The sequence below is a fragment of the Lepidochelys kempii genome, chromosome 9, assembly GCF_965140285.1.
Source record: "Lepidochelys kempii isolate rLepKem1 chromosome 9, rLepKem1.hap1, whole genome shotgun sequence".
Lineage (NCBI taxonomy): Eukaryota > Metazoa > Chordata > Testudines > Cheloniidae > Lepidochelys > Lepidochelys kempii.
This window is the reverse complement of record NC_136388.1, coordinates 83,971,681-83,984,864: the sequence shown is the minus strand read 5'-3', so window position 1 is coordinate 83,984,864 and position 13,184 is coordinate 83,971,681. Positions and strand designations below refer to the sequence as shown.

At 46.4% G+C, this 13,184-nt stretch overlaps 1 protein-coding gene across 1 annotated transcript in view; it reads right to left on the bottom strand.

Annotated features, from left to right (window-relative positions):
- Window positions 1-1,209, bottom strand: part of CAPN6 (calpain 6) — an 82,001-nt gene extending 80,792 nt beyond the window's left edge. The window contains exon 1 of the mRNA XM_073358847.1: window positions 1,164-1,209. The gene's annotated coding sequence lies outside the window, so the exon portion shown is untranslated. The remainder of the gene's footprint in view (window positions 1-1,163) is intronic.
- Window positions 1,210-13,184: the final 11,975 nt, after the last annotated feature.

Sequence of the window (13,184 nt, the reverse complement as noted above, 5' to 3'; positions counted from 1 at the left end):
ATCCCGTTAGGCACTTTTCTGAATCTTTAGGTATCTAAATATCTTTGAGGATCTGAGCCAAAGTGGCTAAGGGACAGATTTTAAGGCATTTAATTGCCTAATGGGATTTTCAAAAGCACCAAATAGGAGTTAGGTGCTTAATGGAATTTTCAAAAATACCTAGGTGCCTATCTCAATTTTTAGGTACCCAAATGCCTTTTAAAAGCTGCCCCTAAGTGATTTATCCAATGGTCATAAAACCAGCCACAATTAGTTAGTTATTATTCAAATTAATTCCAGAAGCACTGGGTCAGAGCCTTAGACTACATGCTTGATTTGGGAAGGAAATAATCAAGCATGTTTGAATGATGATATATTTGCAATTAACACTACTGCAAGCCAGGATAGCATTAAGAATAAGTGTACAAACTAGAGAAAGTGTGCCAATAGAAATGTTTGTGGAATCCTTCTAGACATGTTCTCTGCTTGAAAATAAAGCAGGCAATTCTGTCTTCACAATTCCTAAAAACTCTTATTCCTGCTTTCACATTCTATTCAGTTTTAACATGACCATGACAATTAATGATTGTGAGTGAGTCCATGAATAGCAGGTATTCTTGTTAAATTATTTTGAATGCTTACTTATCCATGATGCTAAGCACCTACTTCTTGCTAGATATTATCAACATCTCTTTTAAAGAAAGATTTAAAATGCCCATGTGAGACTTGCAATAGAAAAGTCCCCAACAAGAACTGACCATACTTTTAAGAAATCAAAGAAGGTGCAATTCCATACCCCCTGTGAAACTGGTTTAATTGTGAAATTGTAATCACATTGTTTATCAACACTTGCCCTTCTGATTTTTTTTGTCTGTGTAGAAGTCACACCTGTAGAACAGTCAGATTCCATGTAACATTAGACTGGTTATCTCAGAAGAAGTAACTGGGTAGTCATGCTTTTACAATCTATCATTTACAAAAGCCTTAATCAGAGTTCAGTATCAAACCCAGCCATGATTATCTAAAGTATGTATGTTTCTGTGTTAAAGTAGCATTTTCTTACTGTGGATATCAAAGTGAAATCGAAGTGGTGATTATCATTACTATAAAGAGAGTTTTGTTTCTGGTAACAGATGAAGCAAACCCACTAAACACATGTTAGCTTTATTAACGTTGGCACTTACCTGGCTTATATAGTCTCTGCTCCTGAGCTGTCAGGCAAACAAAATCTCCAAAATCAATACTGCAAACAAAGAGTCCCTGGCTTCTTAACCTGAAATTTCTTTGGACTGTACCAAGATCTGATCATCAGAGGGGAGGCTCAGAGTAACTTCAGAAATTTTTGTCTTCCAGTCTAACTTCTGCGTGCAGTAGCTGATTATGAGTCATAAGGGAAAATATTACTAAAAAGAACAAGGATGCTCTCTCTTATTTATTCCATGGTAAACTCTTGTAGCCATAAAACCAGTTAACAAAGTGATACAATTTTTAAAGAGTGGATGATACGGGAAGGGAGTTTTGTGAGGATTTTGGACATTCCTTTGTGACAAACAACATATTCTACCACATCATAAAAACGGTATTCCTTATTAGTTTGCAAAATATTCTTTGGTTAAATAGGGGATATGTCAGTGTTTTGCTTCAGCTTATCCCTTCAACTCATCTCTGCCAGAATGTGCCATTATAAAAAGGTTGAAGTGGAACATGGAAGTGGTTTCACTGAGCCTCAGTTTTTGCTGCATCTCCTGAGCAGCAGAACATAGCAGGCAAAACCCAGATGAGAGGCAAAGGTGGCTTTTTGCCACCTCTGTGCCTTCTGAATTTTGGGGGGCTGCCCAAACGCCAGAGGCTGCTCTAAGTTATGGTGGCCAGCTAGGGGCCACCAGGTTGCCCTGAGTAACCAGAGCACTCTGTTCTGGCTACAACCCCTCATATGCTCTTGGCATATGCCTAAATTGGGTGTGGCATAGTGTCTCTTCTTTGGTCCTAAAGCATCTGGGGAATTCATCAGCATTGGGGTGTCCACAGGAGCAGCATAAAGGGGCTAGAATGTGGCCCAGAATCAGGGCCATTGGGAGGCAGATTTGCCTAGTGGTCTGTGTAGGACTCAGAGTCAGGAACTCTTGACCTCCTAATCTTGGCTCTGCCACTGACTGGCTGGGTGAACTTGGGAACGTCACCTGAGCAGTGATAATGTTCACAGCTTAAATAGATGTCTTCTTACAGTAGCCACCTTTGATTAAACAGAGAGCCAATTAAATAGAGTTTTATTTGATCAGTACTATATTTTACTTTAAAAAATGAAAGAAGAGACAGTTTGTACAAGGTCTTCAAGTGACTTCCAGATAAAAAGCTAGAAAAACAACATCCCTAAATGTAAGGCCAAGTTACTCAGAGTTTCTTAAATTAATGAATTGAGACACCATATTACATCTGTGTTGAACATATTTATACTACAGCGCTGATGCAGCAAAACACTTATAGTTAAGCATGTGATTAAATATTCAGCTAAATCAGGGGCTATATGAGAAAATACACATTAAGAGAGTCCTATTCTAGCATGCTCTTAGTCCATTCTAAAATTTGGGTTAGATTCTTTGGGTGGGTGGATTCTCCTGTCTTCTTCAGTTGATTCAAAAGCCTGGTCAGCAATTTCTAGGCTCTTTCTGTAATGTTATACCTGGAAATGAGTGTGCTAGTAACAACTGGATAGGATTCATGGCAGGGTTACCATATTCTGTCAGTACCTCTGAAATACCCTAATTTGCATGTTGTAGCCACACTATGTAAAGCATTTATAAATGGTGGATGTAGTTTATAGGAATAGAGTGGTAGCCCTCTAAATAGTTTATGAGCCCACTAGTGGGACTTAGAGAGTTCTACATATTAGAACCCACTAGAACCCCACCAGAGGAGCAGTGAGTATATATTACTCCTGGGGGCATTCTGCGTCAAAAAGTTAAAAATTCAGCACCAAAAAATTAAAAATTCTGCGCACAATATTTTTTAATTCTGCAAATTTTATTTGTCAAAATAACACTACATAATCATGCCAATTTCAATTATTTTGGTAATTTATTTCAAAATATCTGTCAGCAAGTATGTCTGTAATGATACAAACCCACACAAAAATTCCCCCGGGAGTAGAGAGTTAAAGAAACCCCTATAACAACCCAGTTCCTGTTTCGTTGCCCTCTTCCCCCACCCCAGATCCCAGCTGGGGGGGGGCAGATACCCACAACCCCTCCCCCCCAGAGTCCACATGCAGGGCCCCCCCCCAGCCAATACATCTGAACCCCCTTCTCTCCAGAGTCCAAATGTGCCCCCGCAGCCCAGATACCCACATCCTGTCCCCCACAGAGCCCAGCTGCAGGCCCCCCCCTTGCCCAGACACCTGCATCCTCCCCCCCAGAGCCCAGCTGTGGGGCCCCCCCCTTGCCCAGACACCCATCCCCCTCCCTCTACAGCACCCAGGGATCCAGAGGGAGAAACAGCCTTATGCTCATTTCCAGGCTTGCACAGAGTTTCCTGCATGCCACCCACTCCTTCCCTCAGGGCATGCTGGAAACTGCAGCTGCCAGGAACCCTCTAGCTCCCTCTCCCTCCCCCCAGCAGGGTCTTCTATGTGCAAGCTGGGCTCTGCAGAGTACAGTGGCCCCTAATGGTGGCTAGCAGCACTGCAGCCCATTTCTGTTGGGGGAAAAGGAAATTCTGCGCGCACAACGTTAATTTCTGCAAAATTCTGCATTGCGCAGAATTCCCCCAGGAGTAATATAATATATGCAGCTAGGGCTAGTGTGTTGTATATATTCAGTAACCATTTACTATTTGAACTCCATTGTGCCTGCGCGGCTCCTTCACATTATGTCTGTTATGTAAAGTGGTGTACGCAGACAGCGACAAGATGATCTGGTGGAGGGCTGTGATATATTATAGCACACCTATCCTGTGCTAAATTTCACCTGGTGAATTTGTGGTGGAGAATTTTTTCATATTGGTATTTTATATTAAGGGGTAACCCATGAGCTGCATGTGCTTTAACTCTCACCTGTGCTTTGACATTGCTTTGGGAAAAGACATTCACTGGTGCTCTTGAAAGAAGCACATCTCTCTCTTTGAAAGAGACGAGAACTTGACTGCTTCTGTAATGATCAAGGCATGGAGACCACTTCACTCTTCCTTCAGAACAGTGCCAAAACAAATACTGGGGGGGAGGGACAAAAAACAAAGGATTCAAACTACCACTACACAGAACAATGTGTTACCCCAGTGGTCTGGAGAGAGCATCCCCAGGATGTGGAGCTGCAGTGTTGCAAAAGTGCTGTCTAGGCCATCCTGTGAGGTCATTTCTAGCAGCCTCGAGCCTTGTTGTTGCTGATATGATAAGGAACATTCCGACACCATTTTCTAGGAGTGACAGCCATCAAGAAGTGAAATTAAAACTGTAGATCTCCCAAGGGTTCTGATTTCCTTGCTGTAGGAAACTGGAGTACTATACCTACAGGCATCCATGTGGCCCTACATCTATAACATGACAGAAAACTGGTGGAATCAATCTGCGAGGTCAGACAGCAAAATTGTCTTTCACCAATGGAAAAAAGCAGGCAACAAGATCAATTGGATTGTCCGACAAGGGATTATATAGTATCATAGAGCACAGCCCTGGTCCTAGAGCAGAGCCACTGGAATAATTTCTAGGTATATGTCTCAAAGTCATATAATGCTATTGTACTAGATAGAATAGCGCCTAACAGGGCAAAGCCTTCGGCTTCCAAACTAAACAGCTTCAATCTGACATGAGACAGGATTGAGAAAAAAAATCTCTGAATAGATCAGTACTCTTATCCCCCGAACATTTTGGAAGATTATGTTGGGTCATTTCTTGTTTGACTCTACTAACCACAAACACTTGAACATGTGGTGTTTAGTTTAGATTTTTGCAGACTGCCTTCCTATAGGTACATTGTCTGTTGGTTGCAAGGGTCTATTCCCTCTCACTGAGCAGGGAAGTTAGTTAGGAGAATCTCCTGGCTGATGACAGTATATGCACTTCAATGTTTAGAGCCTAGTCAAGAAAGTAACTTCATTGATTGGAGCGTTCAGGAGGATTAGATCCTTAACTACAGGACAGCACTTTTAAATGAAAGGAATATTCCGAGCTAACATTTGTGTTTTCCATTTTCTTTAAGTGTACGTTTTGTTTAACATGCTATTACCATGTACAAATGACTGTACTTTAAATGTAGTCGATGATAGCATGATCTTTTACAAAGCTGCTTATAAACCAGAGTACATGCAATTTTGGTCTCAGAAACAAGTTATTCCATGCCTTATTATCCTTCGAGAGAGAGCCAAACAGGTCTATTAGTGTAATGTATCACCTTAAGTGACGGTGTACTAAGTTAAAAAATGTATATATAGGATGTGATTTCCAAAACCTCTCAGCATTGGCCTGACTGCACACACTGTGAGAGCAGACTGAGGCCAATGTCGAGCTCTTTTTGAAACTTCCCCTCATACTATGGCCTGATGCATGAAAACACTTAAGACTCTAATTAAGTCAAGCCCTATTCAGAAGAGCATTTAAGCAAATATTTCACTTTAAACATTTGCTTTAGTCATTGACTTCATGTGGATTTAATCATGGGCTTAAATGCTGTCCTGAATAGCAATGCTTTCCTGAATTGGTGCCTACATTAGGCCTGGGCTAACATGAATTATTAAATGTAGTGATGAGAAATGACACTGCCCATTCGAGTTCAGCAGGGACCAAGCCCACTACAAACTTATATCAGAGTCCTGGGGCTCAGAGCCTGAGCCTGGAAGAAAACCCATAATAAGACTCATCCCTGTGGAGGGGAACAGACCTAGCAGCGTGTATGTATAAATTTGTTTAATGTCTGGTTCTGACATGACCGCCGCCTTTTGGAAGTGTTAATACATGACATATATATGCAAAGTCATAATGTGATAGGGTCAGGCCCAAAGGCCGTTCAAGCCAATGGGAGTTTTTCCATTTAACTTGGATCAGGCCCCAAGTACACTGCTGCAGTGTAATATTGATTTGGCACGTGCGAGCATCCCTAGTCCACAGAATGAGGAGTTGTTTTTCTCTCCCCACCCAGAATAAAAGTCAGGATTGTTTTTCATGGAAGCTATTCTGTCACCAGGCAGACCGCTAAGCCTTGCAGGAGCTTGTTTATTTCAGAATAGATGCCCCAACTCTACTTCTTTACCTCTGGTCCCATTCCTGATTGCTTGATATAAATACCTCATACCACTGACTTCAGCAGAGCTAGTAGGGTGAGTGAGGTGATGAGATTTTTCTCCATTAATTTATTTACCAGGTCCCAACAGCATTCTATGGCACTTTGCAAACAAATGCCTAATGCTGTCAGTTTCTCACTTTCCGCCAACACACCATTCATCAATTATTAACAAATTGCCCCATACAAATAAGTTAATAAAACATGAGGTTGTTTCCAGCAGGGATTCTCCTAAAGGCTGCATGTTTATTTTAGTTTTTCTCATTTAAGCTGTTTTGTATGGAGAAAGACCCAAGAGGCAGCATTTGGATCCCAGTCAAGATTCACGTAAGATTTAGCCTTAGGTTCACAGTTTGGGTTTAAAGAAAAGTACTCCTTTTCTTTTTACGGATACAGACTAACACAGCTGAGACTCTGAAACCTGTCATTATGCAAAGTTTGGGTTTGAGGCTGAATCAAGATTAGGGCTTGGGCTTAAGGGCACCAGTCTCTTGCATTCTGTTCTTGAGAGATTTTGGCCACATCTGACCTGGACCTTGAAAATAGTCCCCTTCCTGCTTTTTATTAGATCCAGAACCCAAGCTGCAGGGTGGGTTTTTCAGAGACGGGAATCTGAACCCTTCTCCACTGAAACCTGGTTTTAATCTCTCTTTTAATTTTGTCAGCGCTTTAGGGGGTGAAATCACTACATATTGTAGGACTGAATAGGGAGAAGGCAATGCATGCAAAGATTTCAAAATTCAAAGGGTTAAATTCTACCGCTGGATTCACATGTTCAACTCCCAGTGATTTCAGTGGGCATTGTCTGCAGGGAGGTTTTTGGGTGGTCCCTGGATAACTGTATCTGAGGGCACCATTTATCTTGAAGACATTGTTTAAACACATTCCCTGGAAAGAATTCTAAACACTGTGAAATAGACGTAAAGGGCCTGGTCCTGTTTCCATTGAAATCAAAGGGATTTAATGGGAGCAGGAGTAGGCCAAAGCAGTACATCCAGTCCCCAAACCTTACAGTGGGTGTCAGGAATGGAATTCAGGCAGTGGCTGTGAACAGCCTACTGGAGGACCCTACAGGTGAAAGAGGAGAGTATGGCAGCTGGGGAGACAGGTAGGGATGAGGGTGAGGATTTTTGAGGGCGGGCTGGTCTGGGATCTGGGAAGGAGGCAGAAAAGAGGGAGAGGAATGGGGCTTCCAAAGCAGTCACAGCTCCAGGGAAAGCACCCACACCTCACTGGACAGGCCAGCAGCTAGAGCAGGGGGCAGTGTTACTTTGCAAAATGACCATAATTTAAAAGTTCATCTGGAGCCGAGGAGGGCTACAGTCACCACTGCTCTTTCCTCTACTCCGTCAGCCTCCTTTTCAACAATACCAGTCCACGGCCAAACTCTGAAGTACAAAAAAGCACTGGAAGTTCAGCATATATACATTGTGATCATAGAATATCAGGGTTGGAAGGGACCTCAGGAGGTCATCTAGTCCAAGTTGCATGCTCACTTCCTCTTACTCCTCACAAGGCTGAAGTCATCACCTCCACTGTATTCACAGGCACTGCTTGCCCAAGTAATGAGAGGCCAGGGGTCCCTTCAGAACCCATCTCCCCTGTGGTAGCATGATACTACACAAAACCTGGGACTGGCCATAATTAGCATATCAATTATTGATTGAAAACTACATGATTGGCCTGAAATCTCGGAGAGGGACAGCAAAGGGAGCTTTCATTCAGTTTTGCACTCCCATATCCTCCTGTTGTCCAGGGGGCCTGTCTGGCCCTCTATGTAAATTTGTAGCAGCCTTGCCAAAGTTAGAGCATCCCTAAGGCTGCTCTTTTGCTTGGGCTGCCCAGAGTCTCCAGAAGCCAAGGGCAACTGAGAATAGGCAGAGCCCACTGCCTTCCCACACCTAGGGTGGCCATTCCCCACCCCAAACGCCCCCTCTACTGCGGGCTGTGAGAGAAGCTTGTGTATAGCTGCTCCACCAGTACTGTGCTGGCAAGGGACCCCCTTATGCAACGAAAGGGTCTATTGTGCCACCCGATCTAGTATATTCATGATAAAGATCTCCTGAATTTTACATTTTTAAAAATAAGAACTCTGATTCTTTTGAAAGTCAAAATTCCCCTTTTGGGTCCGCATGGCAGATTTTACCTCATGCCTACCAGGCGAGAGCAGAATATTGAAGCCCAAAGGAAAGTAGAACATGGCCCACATAATTATGAGGCGAAAAGAGACTGTCACCGGCTCACTAGATGGCAGTGTTGTTTAATCTTAGCCTGCTCCTGACCCACTGTCTCAGCCTTCCTCCTAGTTAATCCAGGGCTGCGCAATGTGTGGATTTCTCATGCCAAGTTAGCCAGGCGCTTGCACAAAATGCTAAGCTTTGCAGACTCCGCACCCTGACATGAATTTCTGACCCAATTTGGCAGAGGAAAGGATAACGGAATGGTGCAGTCTAATAGGCTGGTCACGCTGGTTAGGCTCGCCTTGGCAGCTGCTGTAGTACGGGCTCTGCATGTTGCTACATATTCCTCATGATAATTATTAATATTACTTAGTGCCTAGGCCAGCGTTTCTCAAATGCAGCCACCAGGGGCTTTTCTTGTGGCTACAGCCTCCTGGGATGTGATATGGGGGGAGGGGAGGCAAAGTAGAGACCCCTGTAGGTCCTGGATGCACTGCCCTGGTGTTGCTTGCTGGGGCCAGCAGAAGGGGTTGGGTCCTGCCCCCTCTGGAGTCACCTGGGGCACAGCGCTGTAGGAGCAGGCAGCCAGTGAGTTCCCCACCTTCCCAGGTATGGTGGGGCGGCAGGGCAGCAAGCTCGAGCCCCAGGGCTTTGGACTCCAGCCCTGGGTTCCGGCTGCGCAGTGGCAGGCCCCAGACTCTGGCCACATGGCTTCAGGCTCCGTCCCTGGACCCTGTCCTCCGGCTGCGGGGCTTCGGGCTCTGGCCGCAGGGCTTCAGGCTCCATCCCCCCACTGCCTCCCCCAGCTCCATCTCCCCTGGCCCCCACTGCCTCCCCCAACCCTCCATCTAGGGCTTAATTTGTCCCCAGGCTCGCCAAGGCTGAGTAAATGTACTGTGAAAAGTGATACTTGTATGTTTGTTAATATCACTTTTCACAGCAGACACTCGCGAGCAATAAATAAATTACAGTGATTTGGAAGTGTCTATGTACCTATGTATTTGATTTTCCTAAAGCTAATTAAGTATTTTAGGAAAAAGTGTGAGAGTGGCCACCAGCAAGCGTTGGTGGCTGCACTCTGAGGCCACCAAAAAATTTGTCCTGAAAACCCCCTGGCTTAGGCGCCCTAGTCATGGACCTGACCCCCACTGCGCTACAGTAAAGAATGTGAGGAGCTCAGATAATACCGTAAGTGCCCAAGACAGTGCGTACAATGCTGAGGTTAATATTTCCTAAAAGACACCTAAGAATAGCAGCAAATGCTATTATTTGCCATGTGTCAATCATGCTGAAAAACACACACATGAAGACACTCACATGAAGCTTAAAGGAGACACTAGGGTTTTTTACCCTCTGAACTACCATTTGTATGCTTAATGTTGTGTAAACATTGAATATTAAAAGAACAGCCTGGGGCACTTTTGTTTCACAGTGGAACTCAGGTAAAGCCGTTCCCATCGCAGGCTCTCAACTGACCTGGGTCCTCCTTAACCTGAGCAGCTGGAGGCCACTAAAACTGAGCTGCTTCTAAATAAGTTTAATGTCAGGAAAACAGGAGCTTCAAGTGGCATTGCCTCACTTCGGGACTTTGGAAGGTATGAAACGTCTTCCATAATGATCCAGCAAAATATCTCACCCTTACACAGTGCAATTCAGGAAGCAAAGACAATCACAGCCTGGCTTAGGCTCATATGTGAGAGGAATAAAAGGCCCAGGCATCATGTCTGACTTTTCCTAGTTGTTATGATACTTGCTTTGGTGGCAGCAACAGTTCACATCTGGTTTTGAGGCATTGATGGTTTCACCTTGGATATTTTCGCCATATAAGGGCTTTTGTTAAACAGATGAGCAAATATGTTAGTGAAGCACATATCATCCATTGGGTGGGCTGCCTCCAAGCCATTAAACACATGGCTCTTTCTTTTAGAAGATCCACGTATGCTGCTGATTATGGAAGATATCTGCTATTTATTAGGCACATTTATATATATGTTAGCCTTCAGTACAGAGCTCTTGGGAACCATTTATTATTATGGGAAAGCTGCTTACAGTGTAGTGACACTGAATTTAAAATGGAGCAAAACTATAGACCAGGGGTTGGCAACCTTTCAGAAGTGATGTGCCGAGTCTTCATTTATACACTTTTATTTAAGGTTTCGCGTGCCAGTAATGCATTTTAACATTTTAGAAGGTCTCTCTCTACAAGTCTATATATTATATAACTAAACTATTGTCGTATGTAACAAGGTTTTCAAAATGTTTAAGGAGCTTCATTTAAAATTAAATTAAAATGCTGATCTTACGCCGCCAGCCCGCTCAGCCCACTGCTGGTCTGAGATTCCGTTAACGTAGGCTGGCAGCGAGTTGAGCGGGGCCTGCGGCCGGGACCCTGGCTGGCCAGGGGCCGGTAGCCAGAACCCCAGACCGGCAGCGGGCTCAGCGGGGCCAGCGGCCAGGACCCCAGACCAGTAGTGCGCTGAGCAGCTCAGCCCGCTGCCACTCAACCCGCTGCCGGTTTGGGGTTCCGTCCGCCGGCTCCTGCCAGCCAGGGTCCTGGCTGCCAGCCCAGCTCAGCCCGCTGCTGGTCTGGGATCCCAGCCCTGCCCACATAGAGTGGGTAGGTACCTACCTTCTCCCTGTTCCTAGCCCTTTCTCTTCCTGCACTGAGCTGAGGGTGGGAGTGCACTGAGCACAGGGCTGGGGGTGAAGGAGCAGGCTGGGGGTTGGGGTGTAGGGTTTGGCCAGGAGCTAGAATGAGGGAGGGGGCTCAGGGTTGGGGCAGGAGGTTTGGGTGTGGAGTGCTTACCTGGGCAGCTCCCATTTGGTGTGAGGGGTGCAGGTGGGAATGTGGGAGAGGGGGGTGCAGGAGCTCCAGTTTGGTGCTCAGGGTGGGGGTGGGAATGTGGGGGGTGCAAGAGTCAGGGCATGGGGTGTGGGGGGCTGGGAGGGTGTGAGGAGGTTGCAGGAGGCAGGGTAGAGGGCTGGGGGCATGTGTGGGGGGTGCTGGAGTCAGGGCTGGGGTCGTGGGGGGGTGCAGGGGTCAGGGCAGGAGGCTGGCATGTGCAAGGGTCAGGGCAGAGGGCAGGGGTGTGTGGGGGATGCAGGGATCAGGGCAGGGAGCTGGGGTGTGTGGGGGGGTAGTAGGGGTCAGGGAAGAGGGCTGGGTGTGTGTGAGGGGGTGCAGGGGTCAGGGCAGGGGGCTGGGGTGTGTGTGGGGGTGCAGGGATCAGGGCAGGGGGCTGGGGCTTGGGGGGGGTGCAGGGGGCTGGGAGGCTGTGTGTGGGGGACTGTAGGGGTCAGGGCAGAGGGCTGGGGGTGTGGGCTAGGGTCATGGGGATGCTCCCAGCCCCCTACCCAGAGCAGCTCATAGCAGGGGGCTGGAGGGGGTATGCCCTGATTCCACCCGCCTTCCCCAAGGCCCCATCCCCACCTCTTCTCCGCCTCCTCCCCGGAGCAGTGAGCGGCTGCGGCTCCGCTTCTCCCCCTCCCTCGCAAGGGCCATCAGCTGATGGGTGGCAGGGAGGGAGAGGAAGAGGGGCAGGAACCAAAGCGGCAGGGGAGGGCGGACCTTGCCTGCCCTGCAGCAGCAGCCGGCAGGACCAAGCTTCTTCAGCCTTCCCCGGGCGGGGGGTGGGGTGGGGTGGGGAGAGCGGAGGACAGCAGGCCGGGCGGGCAGGATTTTTAATGGCACACTGCTACCTGCCGGGGTCCCGGCCTGGGTTTGGCAGCGGGCTGAGCGGGCCGGTGGCTGGGACCCGGCAGGCAGCAGCGTGCCATTAAAAATAGACTCGCGTGCCGTCTTTGGCGTGCGTGCCATAGGTTGCCAACCCCTGCTATAGACTGAAGTAGCCTTACAAGAAGACTCTGAGCCTTATCATCTGAAATGGGCCCAGCTCTGGCTTGTCTTTGCAATTTACTATCCTGCTTTGACTATTTATTGTTATGGAGGACACCGGAGGTTTAGAAGGGCATGGTAGTAGTCTTTTTCTTTTAACCTGTAGCAATGAGAGTATCATGGCATATGCCAGTATTTAAATACAATCTTTTAACTAATGTTGTGAGTTAACATGTACGTATATAGGACAAGATCCTGTCCTGTGCGGTGCTATTTAAGTCTAAAAAAAAATCCCTGGGAGCAAGTACTGACTGATATGAGCCTGTGGCCAGCTCCTCTTTTTGGTAGTACGCATGCTTGACTGAGGAACGCATGCTCTTTTCTGAATCCTGTGCTGCGAAGACAGCTCTTAGACCTATACTGCATACAGGATCGCCTGAGTCCGGCACTGACTGCCTGGCCTTCGGAAAAATGCTTAATTGCAATGCATTTTAGTTTCCCCATCCGCAAAATGGGGATAATTCTTACGCACACGGGTGTTGGAAGGATTTGTTAGTTAATAGTTGTACAGTGCTTTGAGAATGTCTAGTACGATGTTAGTCTCTAAGATACTTATATCTGCTATTACCCTAATATCTGAGTGCCTCACTCTCTTTAATGTATTTATCCTCACAATACCCTTGTGATGCAGGGAAGTACTATTGTCTCCATTTTACAGGTGGGGAACTGAGGCCCAGAGGCCCAGCTCCTCAAAGATATTAGGTGCCTCACTTGCATTAGTTTCAAGTGACTTGGCCACAGAGAAAGCCTGTGGTAGAGCAGGGGATTAATCCCACGTTACCTGAGTCATAGGTTAGCACACTAAGTGTTCTCCTTCTTACTGCTAAACAATATAATTAGCTGCTATTTTTACCAGTCAGGTAC